Source organism: Ceratotherium simum, chromosome 33 (assembly GCF_057802395.1).
Source record: "Ceratotherium simum simum isolate JZ-2026a chromosome 33, ASM5780239v1, whole genome shotgun sequence".
NCBI classification, from domain to species: Eukaryota; Metazoa; Chordata; class Mammalia; order Perissodactyla; family Rhinocerotidae; genus Ceratotherium; species Ceratotherium simum.
This window is the reverse complement of record NC_141932.1, coordinates 6,301,494-6,328,283: the sequence shown is the minus strand read 5'-3', so window position 1 is coordinate 6,328,283 and position 26,790 is coordinate 6,301,494. Positions and strand designations below refer to the sequence as shown.

The 26,790-nt window shown below is 44.5% G+C and overlaps 2 pseudogenes; both read right to left on the bottom strand.

Moving 5' to 3' along the window:
* Nucleotides 1-1,111: 1,111 nt before the first annotated feature.
* LOC101387410 (leukocyte immunoglobulin-like receptor subfamily A member 6) lies at nt 1,112-18,763 on the bottom strand (annotated as a pseudogene).
* Nucleotides 1,892-8,464, bottom strand: LOC147912729 (leukocyte immunoglobulin-like receptor subfamily A member 5 pseudogene; annotated as a pseudogene).
* Nucleotides 18,764-26,790: the final 8,027 nt, after the last annotated feature.

Genomic DNA, 26,790 nt, shown 5'->3' with positions numbered 1-26,790 from the left:
TGATGTTTAAAATAGAAGGAAACATACGTCCACATGGGGCTATTGGTGAGGTGAGCTGCCTCTGGCTCCTACCCACCTGCAAAAGACTATTCTGTTCATTACTTCCCAACTCTGCATTCGGTGCATTCACACTGACATCTTAAGTTGGCCATGAAGGGAGTATTTACACTAAAGAATAGGCAATGTCACAAATCAGGGATTTTGGAAAAACGATTTTTACATAGAGCTGTTTTACTAGCACATCATCAGGCTGTCACTTCAAACACCAGTGTATTCATTCAAACTGTTGGTGTTTCTGGAGAAACTATACCAGATAACATCTGATGAGGAGAGAAGGGCTTGAAAGGTCCAGAGAAAGCTTTTGAGAATGATTTTGGATGTCTCTTTTCCAAAGTGGACTTGATTTTCACTCATTTATTCAGTTATTTAAAGCATAGTTTGTTTCTGGGCTGAAAGGATGGAGGTAATAGCACACATCAGTGAATTTGGAAATTAAAAATAAAGAAAAATGTGTTGGGGCCAGCCTGCTGGCGTAGCAGTTAAGTTTGCATCCTCTGCTTTGGTGGCCCAGGGTTCACTGGTTCGGATCCTGGGCGTGGACCTACTCACCGCTCATCAGGTCACGCTGAGGCTGTGTCCCACATAGAGCAACCAGAAGGATGTGCACCTATGATATACAACTATCTACTGGGTCTTTGGAGAGAAAAAGGGAAAAAAGGAGGAAGACTAGCAACAGATGTTAGCTCAGGGCCAATCTTCCTCAAAAAGAAAAAAAAAAGAAAAATGTGTTAGAAGACAGTGGACCAGGACATGAAGGTGTATAAAGGTATGGGATGTACCCCATGTCACAGGAGTGAGAAAATATGGGGGACAGTCAAGGAGATCCAACAATGGTAGAGAGAGAAAGCACCACAGTTTAATAGAGGCAGAATTGCCCACAGGGTCACCCCAGATATTTTCCTGCATCCAAACCGTGTTTACTCCCTTGAGATTCTCAGCAGACAATTCAACCAGCATATGCTGCAGATTTTCTTCTAGAATTTCCTTGGCACATAAGAAGCATTTCCAAGGGGGTTCTACTGCTCTGAAAATGCATTGTACTCGCTTGCGTTTACCTCCTGGCTGGATCTTGGGTCCTTCTCTGGCTGTGCCAAACCTGAAATAGCACAATGCCAAGGAGCACCAGGATGAAGGCAGCCACGCCCATCCAGATGAGATTCTCCACGGTGTAATCTTCGGGATGAGAGGCTAAGGATTGTGGACATAAAGGTAAGGGAAGAGCAAAATCACCCCACGATCCCTGGACACCTGGGACACCTGCCTCCCCTTGACCGGACATTACCCTCTGCGCCAGCCCCATAACTGAGAATTTCTCCTGCTCACCACTTCTGGAGTCTGACTTGTTTTGTGACGGGCTGATGGCATCAGCTGCTTCTGAGGATCATAAAATGAGGGGGTGAGTGAGGATTTGGGGGAAACAGGAGCCTTTCTTTGGGTTCTGTGCTCTCGTAGGCTCCACTTTCCCACATCAGAAGTTCTACACGGTCCCTTAATGGACCCTTTCTCTCTTATCATCAGGTTCCCTCTTGTCTCCTCATTGGATTTACTCAGTCTCCCTCTGTGCTTTGAACTCAGAACCTGCTTCTGAGTCACTCTGGAACAGTCTGGCTGAGCCTCGGGAACTAAGAATTAGGTTTCCCAACACAATGAGTGCTGTGCATCCTCTGCTCAGTCTCAGATGCAAGAATCCATAATCTTATTCCTCTACAACTGCAAGTCCCAATTACTCAACAGTGGAGGATCCAGGGTCCACGGAAGGGGGGTCGGAGTCAGGGGCTCCTAATTCCTCTGCTGTGGAGCGTCCCCCTGTACCCCTTCATTTATTCCTGTCTCAGATTTCCCAAGGACAGAGCCCTGAGCCAACTGACTCAGAAAGGACAGGGTCAGGGGGTCCCTCACCTGAGACTATGAGCCCCAGGGAGTGGCTGCGGTGTGACCACACCTGAAGGTTATTCTAGTCATAGCCATGGCATCCAAACGTCCACCTGTGGCTGGGGATCATGGGGCCCACAGGAAACAGGGCCTGGAACTTCCCACTGGGGAGTCGCTGTGATTCCAGGGTCCAGGAGGGCTTGTGTTCTTCCTTGGTCAGAATAAACCTGCCAAATCCCAGCCATGAGCCACACTGGAGGGTCATGTTCCCTCATGAGGTCACCACAGGCTCAGCAGGGCTAAGGGAGGGGTTTGCTGTAGACTCCTAGGAGAGGAGGAGGCAGCGTGTTGAATGGGGCTCACATCTCCCTCGTATCCCTAAGGGCTTAGCTGTGAGAGGGGAAACACCCCTGAAAGCAGACCCTCTTCCTGAAGGCAGAGTCTGAGGCTGGGACCCCTGAGTGTCCTCTCATCTGTCACCACCAGCTCCAGGAGATCACTGTGCTCTGAGCAGCCAGTGTGGATGAGATAGTAACAGTGATATCTCCCTGCATATTGCTCTCTCAGGGATGGAGAACTTGGCCTTTTTTATGCACTCCAGTGAGTTCTGTTGGCCCAAGAGCTCTGGGCTCCCCTCTCTATACAGACAGTACTCCTGGGCCTCCAGTATCCCCTGGCACCAGAAGGTCATGGGCCTCCCCTAGGGGATCACAGAGGCTGGCTCAGCCCAGATGGTGGAGTATGGGCTCTAAGCCATGACCTCAGCCCTTAGCTTGTTGGCGACTGGAGACAATAGAGAAGGCTGATGCTTTAGACATGACTGATGTTCAAGGATATGGAATCTGAGAGACTCAGACTCCTTAACCTAATGGACATGATTTTATATTTCATCTTGTGAACTTCAGTCCACAGTTCTGATCTGTCAAAATCCCTTTGATTCAAGATTCTGCCATCTTATGCATCCTCCTCTGCTTGAGTCATTTCCAAAGGTCACTAGGATCTGAAAGATGATAGGACATTCTAAATTCAGTACTGCTCAGAGCGACCTTCTAAGCTCCCCACCTCGTAGCTCACTAAAGCTCTACATTTGACAAATCACAAATCTTCAAGGCATGTGGGATCTTGAAAGATTGGCAGGTTAAGAATTCTTGACACACAGTATTTCCTAATGAATTAAAATTTAATCGGCGTTGTAGAAATGAAGAGTTCCTGAGATTCCTGTGAAATTTCAAGATTGGAATTTGCATCTCTATTTGAACTCAAAATCTGATTGGAGACCCCTACAAAATGAACACAAGAGAATGAAGGAACAATACAAGCAAAAGTGATTGTGTGGATCTGGATTTCCAGCAGTGAATAGTCCATGAACTCTCACCCACCTTCTAGTATCTATGAGATGCTGGCCTGGGTGAAGGCCCATACATGAACATGAGTGTTAAACTCTGCTCCATTAACATTGAAACATTGACCACTACCCCAAGGAGCTAGCCGAGGTTTCTTCCAGGCATGAGTTACCTGGTGGAGAATAAGATGGGAGCTCTCTCCAAAGGCTCTTCCGCAGTCCTTATGGGTAAAGGGTCTCTCTCTCAGGTAGTTTTCTGCCCTCTTTCCTCCTCAAGGACACTTCTGCCTCTGAAGGCAACACGTGTGGAAACTCTTCCTTCTCCTTGCTCTGGTCCTGCCTGGCTTCCCTCTGCCTCTCTGCACTGCCCTCATCCTGGGGCCGCTGGAACACTGGCTGCCTGACTCTGGCTTGTGTTTTGACTTCTGAAACTGGCTCCTCGTTCTCCTCCCTGTGGATTCTCCAGTGAAAAACAAGTTTCAATCCTAGATTAAAGGGTCCTCTAATGTTTTTTTTACCCTCTCTGGCTTTTCCTTCTCCAGAGAGATTTTTTCATCCTTGATTTCTTCTGGCTATAAATTTTTGGTCTTCGTCCTCCACATATCCCCAGCAGGATTTTCCTGATGAATTTCCAAACTGTCAGTTTCAGGGCCCCAGTGTCCTCCCTCCACTCTCAGTTGGGGCATATTTATTTCTAATTGACCTTCCAGGGAAAGTGTAACCCTTTGAGGACCCACATTTAAGGCATAGATGTACATTGAGGCTCCTTGATCCCGCTGAGCTTTGCCTTCTGTGCCTACTGTCCCAAGAGATGCAAATACTCAATAATAGTAATTATCTTTCGTGTTCTGTAACCCATGTCTCATCTCATGTGAGCCTCACAACTACTTTGTGGGATAATATTTACTTTTTTTTTTCTTTAACAGAGGCAGAAACTGTGCCTAAGAAAGGAAATGTGATTTGTCCACATTCAACATGCCAACATGGGATACTCTTAGATAGAACTAGATGGTTCAAACTCCAGTCCAGTGCTTTTTCCCCCCAAATGTATCACCTTGAATTCTCACGTGCTATGAGACAGCAGAGCCATGGGAGCTAACGGTTTATGTGGGAGATACATTTAACCAGCAAAGAATCTCGGGGGAAAACAGGATGTGAGGACTCTGCCCTAATGAAGGGTCTTTAAAAACCTCTGCTGGCCCAATGGGCTGCACAGTCTCTCCTGGACTTATGTGGCTTTTCCTGAGGGCAGGGCACTCATTTGTGTGAGCTATACCCCTGTTCAAGAAGAAGCCCTAGAATGAGTCTCATTCTGAACAGGGTCTTAGTCCAAGGACAGATTCTACTCTGTCTCTTATGTGCCCTCTCCTGACCACAGGGAACACGGCTCTATGCTGGAAGAAAAGTGCCTTTCAAGGGCGAGTGCATTCCCCAGACAAGGCTCCTTTCCCGAGCTTCAGGTCATTGTCTCCAGTTACCTTCTCCATATTTTCCACTTACATGCAGCCTCTCACCATTAAATATGATGTTAACTGTAGGCTTTTGTAGATGTCCTTTATCAGACTGAGGACATTCCCTTCATTTTCTAATGTGCCTAGAGTTTTGTGTTGTGTTTTTAATCATGAATGAATGTTGAATTTTACCAAATGCAAAATTTCTATATCTATTGATATGATGTGATTTTTCTTCTTTACACTATCAATATGTTTGTTTGATTTTTTGAAGATCAAACCAGCCTCGCATTTGTGGGATAAGCTCCACTGGGTGTGGTGTTGTATTTTAAAAATACATTGTTGAATTTGATTTGCTGATTTTGTGTGTGTGTGTGTGTGTGTGTGTGTGTGTGTGTGTGTGTGTGTATGTGAGGAAGATTAGCCCTCAGGTAACACTCATTGCCAATCCTCCTCTTTTTGCTGAGGAAGACTGGCCCTGAGCTAACATCTGTTCCCATCTTCCTCTACTTTATATGGGATGCTGCCACAGCATGGCTTGACAAGCGGTGCATTGGTCCGTGCCCGGGATCTGAACCTGAGAACCCTGGGCCGCCAAAGTGGAGCGAGTGAACTTAACTGCTACGCCGCCTTGTTGGCCCCTGATTTGCTGAAATTTTGTTGAAGAAGTTTGTGTCTCTGTTCATGAGGGATACTGGCCTGCAGTTATTTATTTTGTTTGTCTTTTTGTTCTGTCTTCATTTAGCCTTAGTGTTAGAGTTTTTCTGGAGTTATAAATACAAAACATTTACTTCTCATCTAGTTTCTAGAACAGATTTTGTAGAACTGGTATTGTTATTGGTTTTACATATTTTCTATCATTGGCAAGTAAAACCATTTAGGCCTGGAGATTTCTTTGGGGGAAAAATTTAAATTATGAATTTAATTTCTTGGATGTGAGGTTGGCAAAATACTTTTGAAATTCCGACAATAACAAGTGTTAGTGAGAGTCTGGGAGAAACAGGATTACTCCACAGTGTTTTTCTTTATATAAATGAAGACAGTAAATGAAGTGAGAAATGTGTCATTATCTGTTCATTTTCAAATGTGTTTATGCTGCCCAGCAGTTCCTTCTCATGTATAAACCTAGAAAAACTTACATACACAGACAAGAAAACATTACAAAGATGTTTGTAGTAGCAATATTTATAATAGCAACACATTGAAAACCTACTGAAGGTTTTTTGAAAACGTGTTGGTTAAAGTAAATTTTGGTATATTTGTAAAATATAGTACAGCCAGAAAAATGAACAAACTACAGTTGCCTCAAACTTCCAGTTAGCAGATGAATAATTTCTGGGGATCTAATGCACAGCATTGTGATTGTAATTGACAATAATGTATAATACACTTGAAAGTCGTTAAGAGAGTAAATCTTAAATATTGTCACAGCAAAAAAGTAATGGTCATTATACGATGTGATGGAGGTAAAATAGGGGTCCAATTTTATCCTGTTGCATGTGGATAGCCACTTTTTTCAACATCATTCGTTAAAGAGACTGTCATTTCCCTATTGTGTAGTCTTGGCTCCCTTGTCAAATATTTGTTGACCGTGTAATTGTGGGCTTAATTCTCGGCGTTCATTTATGTACCATTGGTCTATATGTCTGCTTTTTTGTGTTTGTTTTTGTTTTTGTTTTTTTGGCCACTACCATCCTGTTTTAACTACTGTAGCTCTGGAGTATGTTTTGAAACCAGGCAGCGTGATGCCTCCAGCTCTGTTTCTTTTCAAGATTGCTTTGGCTATTCAGGGCGTTTTTTGGTTTCGTATGAATTTTAGAATTGCTTTTTAAGTTTGGTGATAAATGTTGTTGGAATTTTGATAGGAATTGCATTAAATCTGTTCGCATTGCACAGTTTGGACATTTTAACAAGATTAATTCTTCCAATCCATGAATATGGGATACTTTTCCATTTATTTGTGCTTCTTCAATTTCTTTCATCTAAATCTTATAGTTTTCAGACCTTTCACCTCCTTGCTTAAATTAATTCCTAACAATTTTACTGTTTTTGATGCTATTATAAATGGGATTGTTTTATTTCTTTTTCAGATATTTCATGTTAGTATATAGAAATGGAAGTGATTTCTGTATGATGATTAGGTATCCTGAAACTTGACTGAATTTGTTTATTAGTTCTAACAATTTTTTGGTGGAGTCTTTAGTATTTTCGATATATAGGACTATATCATCTGCAAACAGAGACAATTTTACTTCTTCTTTTCTTATTTGGATGACTTTTATTTCTTTCTCTTGCCTGATTGCTCTGACTAGGATCTCCAGTACTATGTTGAGTCGAAGTTGTGAGAGTGAGCATCCATGGCTTGTTCCTGATGTTAGAAGAAAAAAGTTCAGCTTTTCACTGTTGAATGCAATGTTTGCTGTGAGATTGTCCTATATGGCCTTTATTTCGTTGACACATGTTCATTCTATACCCAATTTGTTGAGAGTTTTTAGCATGAAAGCATGTTGCATTTTGTCAAATACTTTTTTCTGCATCTATTAAGATGATCGTAATTTATATCTTTATTTTTATTAATGAGGTGTATCACAATTATTGATTTGCATATGTTGAATCATCCTTGTATTCCAACCTCACTTGATCATGATATATAATCCTTTTAATGTGTTCTTGAATTCATTTCGCTAATACTTGTTGAGAATTTTTTTCACCTATATTCATCAGGGATATTGGTCTGTAATTTTCTTTTCTTGTAGTGTCCTTATCTGGCTTTGGTATCAGAGTACACATGAAATGAATTTGGGAATGTTTCATCCTCTTCAATATTTTGGAAGAGTGTTAGAAGGATTAGCATGAATTCTTCTTTAAATGTTTGGTAGAATTCACCAGTGAAGCCATCTGGTCCTGAGCTTTTCTGTGTTGGGAATTTTTTTTTTTAATTTTTGTTTATTGCAGTAACACTGGTTTAGAACATTGTATAAATTTCAGGTGTACATCGTTATACTTCTATTTTGGCATAGATTACATCATGTTCACCACTCAAATACCAATTACAACCCATCACCACACACATGTGCCAAATTATCCCTTTCTCCCTCCTCCCACCCCCCTTCCCCTCTGGTAACCACCAATCCAATCTCTGTCTCTATGTGTTTGTTTATTGTTGTTATTATCTACTACTTAATGAAGGAAATCATACAGTATTTGACCTTCTCCCTCTGACTTATTTCACTTTGCATAATACCCTCAGTGTCCATCCATGTTGTCACAAATGGCTGGATTTCATCGTTTCTTGTGGCTGAGGAGTATTCCATTGTGTATATATACCACAGCTTCTTTATCCATTTGTCCCTTGATGGGCACTTAGGTTGCTTCCAAGTCTTGGCTATCGTGAATAACACTGCAATGAACACAGGGGTGCATGTATCTTTACAGCATGGTACTGGCACAAAAACAGATACACAGATCAATGGAATAGAATCGAAAGCCCAGAAATAAACCCACACATCTATGGACAGCTAATCTTTGACAAAGGAGCCAAGAACATACAGCGGAGAAAAGAAAGTCTCTTCAACAAATGGTGTTGGGAAAACTGGATAGCCACGTGCAAAAAAATGAAAGTAGACCCTTACCTTACACCATACACAAAAATTAACTCAAAATGGGTTAAAGACTTGAATGTAAGACCTGAAACTATGAAACTTCTAGAAGAAAACATAGGCAGTACGCTCTCCGACATCGGTCTGTGTTGGGAGATTTTTGATGACTGATTCAATATTCTTTTTTGTTTTGGTCTGTTCAGATTTTCTATTTCTTCCTGATTCAATCTTGGTAGATTGTATGTTTCTAGGAATTTATCCATTTCTTCTAAGTCACCCAATTTTTTGGCATATAATTGTTCATAGTAACCTCTTATGATCCTATGTATTTCTGGAGTATCAGTGGTAAGATCTCCTCTTTTATTTCTGATTTTGTTTATTGGTGTGTTCTCTCTTTTGTGTTAGTTAGTCTCTCTGTAGGTTTGACGATTTTCTTTATCTTTTCCAAAAATCAACCTATAGTGTTGTTGATCTTTTCTATTGTTTTTCTGGTGTCTATTTCATTTATTTATGCTCTGATCTTTGTTATTTCCATCCTTTCTCTAACCTTGGACATAATTTCTTCCTTTTTTCCCAGTTTCTTGAGGCGTGAATTTAGGTTGTTCATATGAGATACTTCTATTTTCTTAATATATGCGTTTATTGCTATAAACTTCCCCCTCAGTATTGCTTTTGCAGCACCCCATAAGTTTTGGAGTGTTGTGTGTCCATTTTCATTTGTTTAGACATGCTTTTGTATTTCCCTTTTGATTTCTTCTTTGTCCCACTGGTTTTTCAGGAGGGTGTTGCTTAGTTTCCACCTGATTGTAAATTTTCCCCTTATTGCTGAGTTCTAGTTTCATACCGTTGTGATTGGAAAAGATACTTGGTATGATACCAGTCTTCTTAAATTTGCTAAGACTTGTTTTGTGTCCCATCTTATGATCTATCCTGGAGAATGTTCCTTGTGTGCTTGAGAAAAATGTGTAGCCTGCTGCTGTTGAAAGGAGTATTCTGTACATGTGTATTAGGTCCACGTGTTCTAAAGTGTGGTTCAAATCCAATGTTCCCATGTTGATTTTCTGTATGGATGATCTGTCCATTTCTGGAAGCAGGGTATTGAAGTTCCTGGCAGTTATTGAATTGTTGTCTATTTCTCCCTTCAGTTGTGTTAGTATTTGCTAAATATATTTAGGTGCTATGAAGTTGCATGCATATATATTTACAACTGTTGCATCTTTTGACGAGTTGACCTCTTTATCATTATATAATGACCTTGTCTCTCATTCCTATTTTGACTTAAATTCTATTATGTCTGATATAAGTATGGCTACCCCTGCTTTCTGTTATTTTCCACTTGCATGAAAATACAACAATGCCAGAAATCAATTCATGAGATTGCAATAGTAAATCATTATATATCAATAATTACTCTAAAAGTAAACAGACTGAATTCTCTAATCAAAAGGCATGGAATGTCTGCATAGATTAAAAAAGGAAAACAACTATATTCTTCTTAGAAGAGACTCACTTCAGCTTTAAAGGCACACATAAGCTCAAAGTGGATGGATACAATGCTTATTTGGGGCTTAGAAATAGCAAATGATGTACAAAAAATTGTTGATCTATTACATTTATCTGTTTATATCAGTCAGATTATGTTTTTGGGTACAACCTAATAGTTGTACAAGAGGCTCATTATTGAGTAGTCGTGGTGGTAGATACAGTCTATGCGTGGAGCCTAACAGCATGAATGTCTTCTCACCAAGGATGTCTTACCATCTGCTGCTATTGAAGATCCAAACTAGCAACAGCAGAGTGATTCAAAGTCCTTTGTATTGTGACAACCCTGAAGGAGACAAGCTAGCCACTGATTGAAAGTTGATGACATAAGACCCATTCCATGGTTGGGCAGTGGTTTATGTTGATCAAGATTGACACATGATCTAGGTATATGTTTGTCTTTATTGTTGGCATGGCCTCATCCAAAATCACAATCTCTGGGTCCATTGCCTCATACTGGAGTAGGCAATTTATAGCAAAGAAGATGGGCAAAAGTTTATACTGCCAAGGAATTTGCCAGTCTTACTATATACGTGATTACCTAAGACATGCCAACGTGATACAATTTGCAATGGCCTCTTAGTGGTGCAGGCAAGATGCCAGAATGGAGATGATACCCTGCAGGGGGTGGAGCACTATTCTTTGTGGGGAAGTGCTTTGGGTATTTCTACATCCAATTGTGGCAATTATATGCTGTTGTGTCCACAATAGGTAACATCTATAGTTCTGAGAAGCCAGGGTTTAGTTAAGAGTGACTCCTTTCACCATTGCTTGCAGCGACACACTTGGGAATTACGTGCTTCCTATCTCACAACTGTAGGTTTCCTTGGTCTAGTTGTTCTGTTTCTCAGAAGGGACACTTCAACCATGGGAAACAATAAGGATTACAATGAGCTTGAACCTATAGATGCCTCCTGATCATTTCCAGCTCCTTGTGCTGGTTAGATGGCAGCCATAGAAAGGAGATGGTAAGTGGCCCTCATCTTCATCAGGTGATCCTGTCATTACCTAATGTGTCAGGGAGGAGGTAACTGGAAATCACAGAGAGCGTGTCTCTTGGTGCTCAAATGTCAAGATTAATCATAAATGGTGAATTAAAACAAATGCAGCCTGACATAAACATGGTTAAACAAATAAACAATAACAGCAAAATAGGGGGTAATACCCCTTAGTAATGAAAGCATGGGTTGGTCAACCAGGCCAATCAATCAGGCCAAGGCAAGTGTTGCTGAGGATGAGGGAAATCCGTAAAAGCTGTGAGAGTGATGTGCTGGGCTGATAGTGGCCCCATAGATATCCAGATTCTAATCCCTGGGACCTGTGAATATTACCTTTTATTGCAAAGGGGACTTTGCAGAAGTGATGAAGTTAAGGATCTTGAGAAGGAGAGATTATTCAGGATTTTCAAGTTTTCCCAATGTGTCATCACAAGTGTCCTTATAAGAAAGGGGTAGAGGGAAATTTGGCTACACATAAGAAGAGAGAGTGATGAGGCAAGGGACACACAGAGACATTTGAAGATGCTACCCTGCAGACATTGGAGATTGAGGAAGGTGCCATGAGCCAATGAATGCAAGCAATGCAACTCTAGGTGCTGGAAAAGACAAGGGAACAGATTCTCATCCTGAGTCCCCTGAGGGAGTGTGGTCCTGCTGGCAACTTGATTTCAGACTTCTGCCTGTAGAACTGTAAGTAGAAATGTGAGTTGTTTTAAGCCAGCAAGTTTGTGGGTGTGTTCTAGCAGCAGTGAGTAACTAATACAGGGGGGGATATGATAAATATAATGAGGGCCATGAAACCAGTTGCAGCAGGAGAGTTGTGTAGCCTTTTCTTGTAACTCTTATCTTGTGTGCCTTTTTCCGTACAAATTGTGAACAGCCACCATCCTCAAAAATGCGCACAGTAAACTGAATGAGAGTCACGAAATGTTCTAAGTGGTACAAGGGGGGAGGTTGTAGCAGATGTTGAAACTGCTCTGCCCGTGTTTGATGGAAACCCTTTCCCATTTAGTGAACAGCACCTCCTAGTGTTCCTTCACTCCCCACAGCCAGTGCCTGCATCTCCTGATGGAGCGCTGCCCCCAGGCCGCCAGGACCCACTGTTTCTACACATATGGAGAACCAGAAATACCTGGGGATCCATGTCCCACTGGGGTCAGTTTACAACTCCAGGCTGATGGGTGAAGACGTATAATCTAACTCCCTTTCACCCTTGGGGGTGGCTCTGAGGAGTGACCTGTTTTCAGAGTTCACCTGAGAGATTTTGCTGGAATCACCTCCTTTGCAATTTGCTGATATCACACCTCTTTTGGCTTCCTTCTCTCTCTTCTCCCATCTCCCTACTTTTGCACAAGCCCTCTCTCCTCATCCCAGAATCATTCCCTAAATAAACTGCTTTTCCTTGAATCCCCATCTCAAGATTTTTTGGGTTAGACAACCTAAAAAGTAGTTTATCTGTTGGTTTGTTTGTTGTTTCATTTCTACTTGCTTTTGCTGGTACAAAGAAATGACTTGGATTGTATGTTTTGCTTTTCCATCCAGTGACATTGATAAATTTACTGTTTTTAATCTAATAGTTTACTGTGTTTTTTCTATGTACACGATTTAGCCATCTGAGAATAATGTTTCATTTATAAAATTCTTCTCAATGCTTATAACTTTTATTTTTATTATTATAATCAATCATCATCATCTTTATTTAGATTGGAGGCACTTGTTAGGCCCTCAAGCACAATGGTTAATAGAACTGGTGACGGTAAATGTCTTCATTTCCTTCGTAATTGCAACGACCAGTAGGTCAATTTTTCCATTGTGAGTATGATGTTTTTTTAGGTTCTTTATAAATTCCTTTAAAAGACAAATGGAAAATAATTCCGTTTAAAAAGTATGAACACCCATTGGCCCTTTCCAAATATTTTTTTCTGCATGTATTCAGATGAACATATTTCCCCTTCTATTCTGTTAAATGCATTGATTGATTTTTAAAAATTATTAAACCAACATTCAATTCCTGAAATAAGCTGAAATTTTTCATGGTGTATTATCCCTTTTATATGTCAGTGGGTTTTACATCCTCCTCTTTAGTCCAGATTTTCTCTTTCTAAATTCTCATGATATCTTATCCTGTCAATTTTCTATCATATAATATGTGGTAATGTCTGGGTCTAAATGTCATTATTTTGTACTCAGCAAGTAAGTTGGAAAATGTTCCCTTTTCTATTTTTCATGGATGTTGTCGTTTTCTTGATCACTGTTTCTAGGGTTTCATAAATTTAATTAGACTTTTTAAGGACACATCTTGTGGATTTATTTTTTTTTTTTTACAATTTTTCTCCAATTTCCTATTGGTTCTTAAATTGCTGTTCCTTTCTTTCTGCCTTTCTCATGAATTAATTTGCTCTTCTTTGTATCACTTTTAGTGACAGAAGTTAATATTATTGATTTTTCAGACTCTTTTCTGATTTAATACTTGTATTTAAGGCTCTCAGTTCTTCTATGAGTATAGTTTTTCTTGTACTTCATCAATTTGAGGTGTAATTTTTATGTTTTCTTACAGCTCAAAACATCTTCTCACTTTGTGATCTTCTTTAATCTATCGCTTGTTTAGAAATAATCTGATAAATATGCCAAATATGCTAGTATTAATTATCTTTGCAGAATCAGGTCTTTTCCAAATGTGCCAGAAGCCCCTGGCGGTCCGTGTCAGGTCGCCAGGCTGGCTGGGGGTCATTAGTTGAGTGTCCGTGGGGGCAGCTCCTGTCCCTTGTGAGGTCCCTGAAGTTCCAGTCCCTGGAGTGTGAGATTTGGGTCCTTCCTGAGATGGTGGATGGCCAGAGCAGCATGCACACTGGGCTCAGCTGGGGGGTCCCCTGATTTGGAGGGAGGAGGTGTGGTCTTCTGTCTGAGCTTCAATCGGTTCAGGTGGGCGTAGGTCACATCCTGGGGGGCTTCAGATGCAGCAGCCTGGAGCAGGGAGAGAGTGGGAGAAGGTATGTGGTTGGGGTGGGGGAAGCCTGGGGCCAGGAGAGGACGGCACCCACCTGACTGTCCATCTGTCTCTCCTCTTCCGCTTCTCTGTTCTTCACGTCCAGCAATACCACTGACAGGGGGGAAGGAGGGGTAGATACGCCCTGTCTGAGTCTTGAGTGGTTCCTTTGGGGATATGTCACACCCTGGGGATTGTCATCGTCAGGGGTCTGCTGGAGAGACACAGTGAGGGCAGGTTGATTCCACTCTTGCATACATCATTACATTTCCCACATCAAAACCAGAGTGTCCACTGTAAACTCTCAATCTGATCATATCACTTTCTGAATAGAGCCTTCCAGGGGCTCTCACCAGCTCTGTCACAGCCTTAGGGACCTGCATGATCAAGTCCCCACCAAGCTCTCCACTCTCATGGCCAACACTTTTCCTCCTGTCCTTCCATCTCCATCCACACTGGACATCATGCTCTTTCTGGAACAAAGGAAGCATGTTCTCACCTCTGAGCCTTTACACCCACTGTTCCCTCCATCAAGAATGCTGTTCTGTTCAATATTTATATACCATTTTCTCCACACTACAGTTAAGTCTCTGGTCAAGTGTTACCTTCTCAGAGAATCCTGTCTTGACTGTTCTGTTGAACCATCCTGCTCTCACCAACACACTCCATCCCTTACTTACTTTATTATTCATTCACAGCACTTGGCAGTGTCTGATTCTGTGTACATGTGTCTGTGTCTATGTCATCCTTGTCTCCCAGGCGGGAAAGTGGGGTCACTGAGAACAGAGATTGTAATACCTCTAACACCAAAATAGATCCAGGCACATAGCAGCCCCTGGATGAGCAGGTGTCAACTGTAGGGCTGAGTGATGAAGTAAATGAATGCAGAGCTGGGGATCACAGGGCACTGATTCATTTGCTTAGTGAACAAACACTCATTGTAAAGCTTAGTAAGGGCCAGACATGGCAAAGGAAAAAAGAATGTTCCTGCCCCATGGAGCTCACAGTCACCAGAAGACAGAGGGGACAGACTTGAAGTTAAGAAACAACATAATTAAGTATAAGGAAGGAAATGCAACAGTGACACAAGAGAGAGTCAGTGGAGGAAAGGACAGGTTTACCTTGAGGCAACAATGGAAAGTTTTGGGGAGGTGACAGAGGAGCTGAAACCTGAAAACAAGAAGGAGATAGCTCTGTGAATATCAACAGGAAGCTCTGGCTAGATATTCAGATTGCTAAATTCTGGACATTTCGTCAAACCTGGACCCTCCTCACGTTTGTGGTGCTCTTAGCACAACTTGCTAGTTCCCTGCACGTAATATCACCCCCATCACGCCGTTCCCTACTCACCTGAAGTCCTGCATTTGCTCTGGTGCAGCTGTCGGAGGAAAAGGAGGGAGAGAAGCAGGATGAAGGCCACGGAGACCCTGATCACAGCGCTCAGGTACCATTTGAGACCTTTGGCACAAGAGACGTCATGAATGATCCAATGATGCTATTTAATTGAGCACCTACTGTGTGCCAGGCATGTGTTGGGGCCTATGCACTCGTCTCCTGTAACCCTCACAACAATCCTGCAATGTGAGATAACCACCGCCCACCTACCCATTGCACAGACAAGGAAAATGAGGCTCAGAGAGGTAAATCGTGCGCCCCAGGATGCCCAGCCTGGAAGCATCCAAACTGGGAACTGAACCCGGGGGTCTGACTGCCTTTTTGATCTTAACATTCTAGCTGAGTGCCCTGAGCTGCAGGGAAAGGGTCTGAACCCCATTGACCCTTGTCCTGCCCCTCCCTCCCCGGTACAATGTCACCATCGCTGCTGCAGAGGGGACAGGATCCCATAAAATCACATCCTGGGGGCCTTCCCTGTGAGGCCTCCTCTCCCAGGAGGTCAGAGCCATAGTCAGAACTGAAAGGAAATCTAAGCTCTGTGCCATGATTCTCTGCTTTACACTTGGAGAAACTGAGGCCCAGATGGGGAAGGTGAGTCCAAGTCAGGGTCTCCCAATGACATAACTCAGTCCCCGCCCTCCAAGAACTCATCCACCACGCCCCAACAGAGACCCTCAATTACCCCTCCACACACCTGACTCTGTAGGGGGGAGTCGATCCTCAGAGGCTCCCGGGGGATCAGGACTGGAGGTGAGGGGGGCTGCTTCTCCCCACTTCCACTCGGCTGCCCCTCCCCAAGGCAGGGCCCCAACATCTCCCTCTGCCATGACCACCTCACCCTAAGTCCACCCAGCCTCAGAGACCCGGAGCCCCGAGGTCTCCCTGGCATCTCTGCCCAACTCCCAGCTCCCACGGGAGACGAGCCTGTCCCTGGGTATCTGAGGGGCATTAGATCCTCTGAGAGACTCTCAGACCTGCCCTGGGTGGTCTGTGCTCCCTGTGAGAAAATGGGCTTCAGTGACTCACCAGGTGTTGAGACGAGACCTGTGGGTGAGGGGCTTGGCTGACCCTGAAGTCCCCACCTCACTCAAACCTTCTCCTACATCTGCCCTGTGGCCCCGCAAGACCCTCAACTGCATCTTCCAGACTCCAGTGTGACAGAAGGTGTGGGCAGGGGTGGGAGGGGCTCTGAGGGGCAAATCTTCCACTCTGGAGCCTCACTCTAGTTTATTCCTGTCTCAGATTTCCTGAGGACAGAGCCCTGAGCTGACTGACTCAGAAAGGACAGGGTCAGGGGCCCTCACCTGAGACCACGAGCTCCAGGGGGTCACTAGGGTGTGACAACAGGTAGGGGGAGGTGCTGTGTGAGCTGTCGCACCTGTAGGTCCCCCTGTGGGCTGAGGTCACAGGACTCATGGAGAATTGGACCTGGTTCTCCTGAGCTCCGTACTTTGATTTAAGACGCAGGGGAGGATCAGCTGCCCCCTCCTTGGAAAGAAGGAAAGTGTCCTTCATGCTCCATGACTGGCACAGCAGGTCACATTCTCTCCTGATGCCACCGCGGGGCCTGGCTGCACCGAGAGGGAGGCTGTGTCAGGGAGCTGTCCTAGAGAGAGGAGGGGTGGGTGAGGGGCTGCTGCCCACCTTGTTCTGAACTGAGAGTCCCCAGGCCTCACACTGAGGACCCTCCTCTCTGTCTGTCTTGTTTTCTCTGAGTCTCTCCCCACCCATCCGCTTTCTCTCTCCCTCCCTGGGGACCCCAACCCCTTGTCCCAGCATCACCACCTGGGGATCCCCCTGCTGGGCCTATGTGGTGTTTAGGTCACTGACTGACCCCCAGCTCCTCATCTGCCACCAGGATGTCCAGGGGGTCACTGGGTGCTGACCACTTGGAGGAGAGGTTGTGTCCACCATAGCATCTGTACCGACCCCCATGGGAGGGTCTTACAGGGCCCAGGGGGAAGTTGACCTGAGAGACCTGAGGCTGGGGCTGCTGGGGAAGGCCCTCGGGGAGGTCACGTCCCCCCTCTTTGGAGAGAGCGAATTTGTCATAGCCGACATCAGAGCGACACTGGAGGGTCAGGTTCTGTCCATAGGCCACAATGTGGCTGTGCTGGGTCAGGAGGGAGGGCTTCCCAGACACACCTGGGAGAAAAATCACCAGTGGATTGCATGGGCTGATTCCTCCCATAATCCTCCTTCTCCATCCTGGACCCCAGGTCTCACTGTCTCTCACCCTCTGTGTCTCTGGCCCAGGAAGCCCCTGCTCCCCTCACCCCATCCTCTCCCTGGGCCTTCCCTGAGAGCAAACTCCCCAATAACCTGTCTGGTTCCTCAAAATATATATGAAGCAAGGATGGGACTTCCTCACCAGAGACGAAGATCTTGAGGGAGTCACTGGGGTCTGACCACTCCTGGGGTTTGTTCCCGTAACAGCCGTAGCATCTGAATGTCCATCTTTGGCTGGGGGTCAGGAGCCCACAGAGAACAGGGCCTGAAAATGTCCGTTGAGGTGTCGCTGTGACTCCAGGGTCCAGGAGAGCTTGTGTTCTCCTTCCTTAGTCAGAATGAACCTGCCGAATCCCAGCCATGAGCCACAAGGGAGGGTCACATTCCCTCCTGAGGTCACCACAGGGCTCAGCAGGGCTGAGAGTGTGGTTTTGTTGTAGAATCCTAGGAGAGGAGGGGGCAGCGTGTTAAATGGGGCTTACACCTCCCTCATATCCCCCAGGGCTGGGCTGTGAGACGAGACACACCCCTGAGAGCAGAGCCCCTTCTTGAGGGCAGACCTGATGCTGGGACCCCTGAGTGTCCTCTCATCGGTCACCACCAGATTCAGGGGGTCACTGCGCTCTGACCAATAGGTGGATCTTCGATAGTAACAGCGGTATCTCCCTGCGTGGATGTCTCTCGTATGTGGGATGGAGAACCTGGCCTTGTCCTCAGGCCCCAGTGGGTTGTCTCTGCCCTAGTACTCTGGGCTTCCCTCTTTATCCAGACAGTCTTCTTGGGCCTCCAGGGTCCCCTGACACGAGCTGGTCACAGGCCTCCCCCAGGGGACCACAGAGCCTGGCTCGGCCCAGATGGTGGGTTTGGGGAGGGTCCCTGGAAGGAAATCAGAGGCTGGCTCCCAATACCTTACCCCCACCTCATTCTGCAGCTCAGCCCACAGCCCCTCTTGGTTTTATCCCCATCATCCCAGAATCACTGAGCTCACTCCTGAGGGCTCAGGGGCTGAAGTAAGAGGTGGGGTCATGGCAGCCTGGGGAGGACTCACCCATCTGCACTTGGGTCCTCGGGCCCAGATTCAGCCCTGGAAGAGAGTCCCTGTGAGAGAGCTGCACCTGGATGTCTGAGCCGATTGTCATCACGTCAGGGTCCCCGTCCACTCAAGCTGCCTGAGCCCTGAGGTTCCCCATGAACAAGGGGGTGTGGAGCCTCCCCATCCCCTGCTGCTGTCCCCTTCCCACTCTCCACAACTGACCAAGGCAGAGAAGAGCAGAGAGGACGGAAACCATGGTGCCTGCTCTGAGCGCTCACGCTGGGCAGATGGAGGAGACCACGGGGCCCGAGGGACAGAGCGAAGCACAGGATGTGGTAAGTCATGGGCTGCTGCCACCCATTCAGGTTCCCACAGTTGTGGACTCACAGGCAGGGGACCGCCCTTCTCTGGGCCTGGCTCTGCTTTTCTCCAGGGCAGGGGCTCAGGAGGGCTCCACGTCCACTGGAGACATCTCAGCCCGGAGCTGAGGTCCGATCTCGTTCCCAGCACTCTTTCTGCCTGGGCTGAATCCCGCTCAGGGAGGGTAGGGGCCCAGGTTCCTGTCCTGAGCCAGCCTCTGACAGGCTGGCTCTAAAGGGGACACACTACTTATTTCCCCAGCGCCTCCACGAGTGGAATTTGCTTTCTGCCTTTGGTCAGTCCATAAACAAATATTATTGAGCACATTCTATGTACAAAGTATTGGTGCCAGATACCAGAAATACATTAGTGATCCAAGTAAATGCATTTGCATATTGTGAGAGTACAGATTAACAGAATATGGACATTCAAAGGCTAATATTGCACTTAATTTATTTACGAAGGAGAAATATGGAGAAATATGAGAACAACTGGAGACCATGGCTGGTCAATGGTTGAGGGAACAGCTGTTTGAGGAGGGCGAGACCTATGGGTTGGGACACCTGTGAGAACTCTCCAGAGATGAAATGACATTCTTGAGAACCCTAGAGACATGAGAATGTCTGAAAGGGAAGAAGAGGGGGGAAGGTGGTGGTTGGTAATGCAGGGTGCTGTCCACCATGTGAGGACATTAGATTCTATTTTAAAGAAAAATGGAATATAGAGCAAAGGACTGATGATAAGAAATTTTTATGAAGGTCATATTTCCTCCTACATAGTAAATGAACAAAAAGAAAGAAAGAACGATAGTTGAAATCCAATTACTCCAATACTGATATGTCAACCAGTATTGTAAATGATTTATGTGGATTTCTCATATGAAACTCACACACCCCTTAATGAGACATAAACAGATTAACAGAGGATAGAAATGATACATGGTTTACCTTTGTGTCTATTTTTGACTGGGAGTTGGGAGGAAATTTGTTGGGTCCAAGCTCTACAGGAGAGCTGATACAGGAAAGCAGAGAAGTGTTAAATGGCCCATTGTCTCACTGTGTGTGTGTGTATTTCTGGTGTGACTGCACTGTCTGGTTTGTGGGGAAGGAGAACTGAGAGGTGAGGGTGGAGGGTCACATCTGGACAGATCATGAACAGCCTTGAGTTCAGAGAGAAGAGTTTGGATTTACCCTGAAGACAGTGAGGACCATGGAAGGATTTGGGGCAGGGAAGGGACAGACTATGAAATGGATGCTAGAAAGACTGACATGTGGAGGGTGAACTGGAGACGGGAGTGTGGGCCTGGAGCTCAGAAACCAGGAAAGCGGTGGATGTGATTACACAGGCCACAAGTGTCCAGGTGTGGGCTGTGGGCTGGACAGCAGGGGTCAGGGGGATTCTGGAGGCTGAATGGTTTTTACTGGGTGATTGGCTAGTAGGTCTCAGATACGAGGAAGTGAGGGCGACCTTCCCTCCCTGCCTTGGTTGATTGGAGACTTCAGTGGTGCCCTCAGAGACATGGTGAACCAAGTGGTCGTGGGTACTGAGGGGTTTGGGGAGTTTGGTACAACACGCTTCTGCTCCCCCAGGAAAGCACAGCTCTTTCTCTTGGACGTGGATTGTGGGTTTCACTTCTCACAAATAGCCCCCTGACTGACATGCTAGTTTCTGTGAGAAGCAGGACCTCTCTCTCTGTCACCTTGGGGTGAACCATTTGAGTCATCTCTGTCTCTTCAGAGAACACTTTGATGCTGGGTGTCGCTCTCCACTTCAAACTGTGGAGACTGTTCAGAACTCACAAGAATGGTCCTCATCAGAGCTCCTGTTTGAAGACAGTGATATATATATATACATGAACAAGAGGGAAAGTAGCCTGCTAAAGATCATCAACCCATTCAGGAAGCGGTAGTGCTACAAGTTTTATGTATGTGTGTATGTACATATGTATTTACTGACTTACTCATTAATCAATCAATAAATTAATCAATCTTCCGACCTATACATCAAGTTTTGTAGAGATATAATTGACATACAGCACTGTATAAGTTTATGGTGTACAGCATAATGACTTGACTTACATATCTTGTGAAATGATCACCACAGTAAGTTTAATTAACGTCCATCATCCTGTATAGATACCAAAAAAAAGAGAACATTTTTCCCTGTCCTGAGAACTCTTAGATTCTGCTCACTTAACAACTTTCAGAGACACAAACAGCAGTGCAAACTATAGCCATCACATTGTACATTCCATCCCCAGTACTCACTTATCTTAGAACTTGAGGTTTGTGCCTTTTGGTCCCCTTCATTCAATTTTCCCTCCCCACAAACTCTGCCTCTGGTTAACACAAATCTAATCTCTTTCTCTATGAGTTCATTTTTTTTCTTTTAGATTCCACATATAAGCAAAATCATACAGTATTTGTCTTTCTGTCTGACATGTCACTTAGCATAATGCCCACAGGGTCCATCCATGTTATCATGAATGGCAGGATTTCCTTATTTTTTATGGCTGAATAATATTCTAGTGTATATCCACTTGTTTATTCTTGATTTTGTTACTTGTGCAAGAGTGTTGATAAAATCTTGAAGAAGAGTTTCTCTTAAAACGCAATTTTAAATAACAGCAGCAATTATACACGGAAGAGAGGAGCAAGTTCTAGTTGACGAAAATTAGGTGAAATATGAACCCTGATCTTTTGTTAAGCTCTCCTACATCAGAGTGTGTCCTGAGGTGCAGGTAGCCTTGACTAATGACCAGTCCCTTCCCCTGAGGTAAGCCTAGCGGGAGGCCCTGCAGATCCTAACTTCAAGGACACGTGGAGAAGGCGTGTGGGGTCCTGGTCCCAGGAGGGCTCTGTGGGTCCAGTATTTTGTCCCCCTCTCATTATAGAGATGACACTTATCTGCCCCAACCCAAGTTTCCGAAATTCACAGCCTCCGTCAGGTGAATACAGAGCTGAGTTAGCCTCCGGGGAGTGTGTAGACAGAGTCTCCATGACAAAACAAGACCCTAGGATCCACAGGGCATGCCGCTCGCCTTGTATTTCCAGGAGTCTCATTATAGGTCCTCCAGCATCACTTGCATCAGCTTCAACTCCTCTGCTCCCCCTCCCTGGGTAAAACATACTGTTTTGGGTCCACACAGTAATGAGGGAATGGGGGGGACTCAACCACTTGTGCCCAGATCCTCTGGCTTGGATAGAATCCTGGAAGGAAACCACATTAGAGATGATTCATCCCCAATGGATTCCAGGATTTGATGCCCCCCATCCATAGAACTTGGGCATGTGCCATGAGAAGCCCAGATTTCCACCATGATGCTCTTCTCTCTTCCCTTATAGGACTCACCAAGGCCCAGGAGGATAAAGAATTTGGGAGACATGGTGCTGTTTCTGTTTGACAGGAGGCAGATGCTGAGCAAAGCTGACAAATTCATAGGATGTGGTGGACTGGGTCCCCACACCACAGTTTGTACAGTCTACAAGGTGCCTGTCACACCTGAAGATGATCAGCTTCTTCTCAGCCTAAGGGTGGTGAGTGCTGAGGGTCTGAATTGAGCCACATCACTGAACACACCTTATGTCTAAAGTATCACATTTAGTTTTCCTAAACTCTACAATCCTGTAAAAATTTTGAAGATCGTGCTGCATCTTGTAAGTCATAGTTATTCTATTTACGACATGCAATATTCCCTTCTCCAGCTAATATATAAATTTTAATATTACAAAGCTCTTTGCAGGAGGAATATCCAATATACCTGTGACTATTATTTTTTGAGCCTCATACTAGCAGCAAATTCTTTGCTTCTGTAAAAAGAAGAAAGCAGTTAACTGGAAGCTTTCTTTCTTTTCTCCTAGCTTTATTGGTGTATAATTGACCAACAGGAATTGTATATATTTTAGGTGTGCATGTTGATGCTTTGATGTGTGTGTGCATTTTGAAAATATCACCATGCTCAAGCTAATTCACACATCCATCCCTCCAAATATTTAAAATTTGGGTGTGTGTGGTAAGAACACTTGAGACCTCTTAGTATATTTTAAGTAGATAACACATTATTATTAACTATAGTCACCACACTGTACATTAGGACTCCAGAACTTATTCATCCTGTGACTGACAGTTTGTAATGTTTGGTCAGTATCTCTTCTTTTTCCCCATCCCCCAGCCTCTGGTAGCCACCATTCTACTCTTTGTTACTACTAGCTCAGCCTTCTCTTTTCCTTTATGTAAGTGAAATCATCAGTATTTGTCTTTCTGTGTCTGGCTTATTTCACTTAACGTAATGTCCCCCAGGTTCACCCATGTTGTCACAAATGGCAGGATTTTCTTCTTTTTTAAGGCTGAATAATATCTCATTGCATATATAAATGTATACAACACATTTTTTTATCCATTCATCTGTTGATGGACATTCATGTTATTCCCTTATCTTGGCTACTATGAATAAAGCTGCAATGAACATGGGGTGCAGACATCTCTTTGAGATCCTGATTTCATTTCCCTTGGATGTATTCCCAGTGTGGCATTGCTGGATCATATGGTAGTTCTATTTTCAGTTTTCTGAGGAACTTCCATACCAGCTGCAGTGTCCGTGGGTGGGCTGCCAGCAGTGTTTGTGGGTGGATTGAGATCCTGCCTTATCTACTGTGAACTCCTCTCCATTTCTTTGTTCTTAGCTGCCCCGAGGAACCAGCTGTGCTGATTCCCTCAGCAGGACAGAAGGGGGCTCTCACGCAGCACCTGGAAAGGCTGCAGAAGAGACACTTACATTGCTCTCTCCCCCGCTTGGGAGAAATCGCGGGTGGAGAGGTCTCTGTGTGCTGAGCTGAGCCAGCTTGTGGGAAGGTGGTGCAGGGGGAGTGATGCTGTTCTCTCTACCCTTTCCAATGAGGTTGTTCTCAGATTGTGTGCTCTACCGGCGTGCTGAGACCTCACACCTGGAATCCAGAGCTTTTGTAAAGATATTTCCGTCTGTGGATGGTGGTTATATCGTGGTTTCTGTGGGCGATGAGTGTTGGACCTTCCTATCCCACCATCTTGCTGGTGTCCGTCGTTGTCATTTTACTTTGTATTTCCCTAATGACCAATGAAGGTGAGCATCTTTCCCTGTGCTCACTGTCTTTTCATAGAATTACCTCATCTTTGCAGAATATCTTTCCTGTAGAAATGTCTACTCAAGACCCTTGACCATTTTTTAAAATTGGATTTTTTTTGGTGGTTGACTTGTATGATTTGATACATATTCTGGACCAGACCATTATCAGATAGATAGTTTGCAAACATTTTCTCAATATGTACGTTTTCCTTTCACTTTCTTGATAGTGTCCTTCGATTAACACATATTTTTAGTTTTGATGAGGGTCAATATACCTATTTTTTTTTTGGTTTATTGTACTTTTAATGTTCTTTCCAAGAAAACATTGGAACGCCAAGGTCATGAAGATTTACCCTTATGTTTTCTTCTGTGTTTCATAGTATTAGCTGTTAAAATGATCCATTTTGAGGTCATTTTGGTGTATGGTATGTGATGAAGGTTCAACTTCACTCTTTTGCATGTTTTCTTTTTGCATTCAGTTATCCAACACCATTTGTCACAGACACCAAGTCTTAGCGATACTGTGTCTGTTTGTCAAGGTCAAGCAACCGGTGAGTTTCCTTCTGGGAATAGAATCAAAACAAGCCTGACTCCAACATCTAGCACCCTCTGCACACAGCTGCCTTCCACTGATTCCCCCTCACTGGGGTCTGAGAAGAGACTAGCCCATGTGAGTATTGTTCAATCTGGAATCAATCCCCATGTGATCCCTAAACCAGGACCTGATGGGGTTGTCCCCATCTCTGAAATAACCCCCAAGTCCATATTGGTGGCCTCCATCCCAATTCAGATTGTTTGACAAAAATGGAGTCAGAAATTCCAGTGGCCATTTAAATTTTTCAGTTGCATGTCAAGCGATACTGGGAAAGGTGTTTTCTGAGGCCCATTTTCTCCCCCAGGCAGGGACCCATTGTTTGAGTGGACTTTGTGAGGCTAATCAGGCAGGTGGTGGTGATGTTTTGAGGAAATCACGTTGCCATGATGTGACATATCTAATATCTAACACATCAACAGCCACTTTGTTGGAAGTTCAAAGCCTAGTTCAGGCTGTAGATTGCACCCCCTACTTCAATCCCAGCTCAGTAAATTGTATGGAAAACAAAGAGAGGTCACAAAATAGAAATGCAGTGTTTACCAGTATGAAAATTGGACTCATGAGTCACCAGTGAAGGTCAAGAAGAACATCACCAGATTTCCAGCAGTCCCTGTGTCTTCCATTTTGAATAAACCTTTCGACATTGCATTCTATTTAACCATTAAAAGGATTTTGTGGGGTTCATTCACTTCTTTTACTTATTGGGTTTATCTTAGGCATGCCTACATAATGACAAATGACATCTCTTTCTGACCTTTATGTAATGAAATGGCCCTGCTTGCCTCCTTTTGACAATCTTTCATTTACTCATCACTGTGTCTGAAAATCTATATACGTTCTTCTTTGTAGATTTAATCTGTGAGTTTGCAGTGTCATATGATATTCCATAGTAGAGATATACCACCATCTTCCTTATTCTAATTTATGTATTTTTTGTGTTTTATGGATGTTGGATTATTCTCTGACTGTGCTGAGCTTGAAATAGCAGCACCCTGAGAACCATCATGATGAAGGCAGACATGCCCATCCGGATGAGATTATCCACGTGTAATCTTGGTTGTTTGAGGCTAGAGATTGAAGATGTAGAGATCACAGTGGTCAGGGCAGACTGAAATCACCTCAGGATACCTCTGTGTTCATCCAGGGCACCTGCCTTATGTTGATAGGACTTGACCCTCTGTACCCCGCCCCATACTGAGAATTTCTCCTTACTCATTCCTCTTGGAGTCTGACTTGTTTTGTGATGGTCTGAGGGTATCAGCTACTCCTAAGAGCCAGAAACAGAGACTGTGGATGAGGAGACTTAGGAATGCTTAGGTAATCTCTTCTCTGATCTCCAATGAGTCTCTACAACCAGCTAATGCCAATCTCAACAGCTTGAGGTGAGCATCTCCAGGGTCTCCTCTTCTGACTAATTAGGAGACAAAGAAGAACATTCGGGGCTTCATTTTGTCCTGAGAATCAGGAACATGAAGGAGTGAAGGATTGGGTCTACCTTTTAGTTCCTCCACCTCAGCCTACTCCTTTCTGTCTCTGACTCAGGATTGTGTATCCCCATGTCACATTCCTTTCTTCTATCTATCGATCTATTGTTTTTAAAAACACACAATGCAATATCTACAACACTAGAAAATCAACCTAGGAGCAATGAATACCACAATCAACATAACCTACAATTACTCATTCAGTTTTTGGTCTATATAGGGTTATTTATAAGAAAAAAGCAAAATGAGATGTACCATATACTCCTGAGGGAGAAGGGTGGAGGTGTGGTAAAAGGGGGGACAGTTAGCCCACATACACCAAGTGAGTACTGTGAGGGTTGAGGTCCCCCTGAGCCCACACTCTGTTCCCTTCTGCCTGTGAGGAGGACCCCATAGTGGGATGGGACCAGGCTCCTCCCCCTTACCTGTCACCAACAGCGGCAGGGGGTCGCTGCACTCTGACCGGCCCTTCCAGCTGTGATATGCACACTGATGAGCTCTTGGATTTGATGAAGAAATTGGCCTTATCACTAGAGAGCTGTGGGGTCCCTGCATCCGCTAGAAGGACTCCCTTTATACAGGTGGTAGACATCAGCGTGCAGAGACCCCTGACACCAGATTGTCACAGGGCTTCCCTTGGTGACCATGAGGGCTGGGTGGGCCCAGAAGAGGACTGGAGGGTGACTCCTTGAAAGGAATCAGCCTCGCAGTGGCACGGGTGTCCTTCCCCTCAGCTTCCCCAG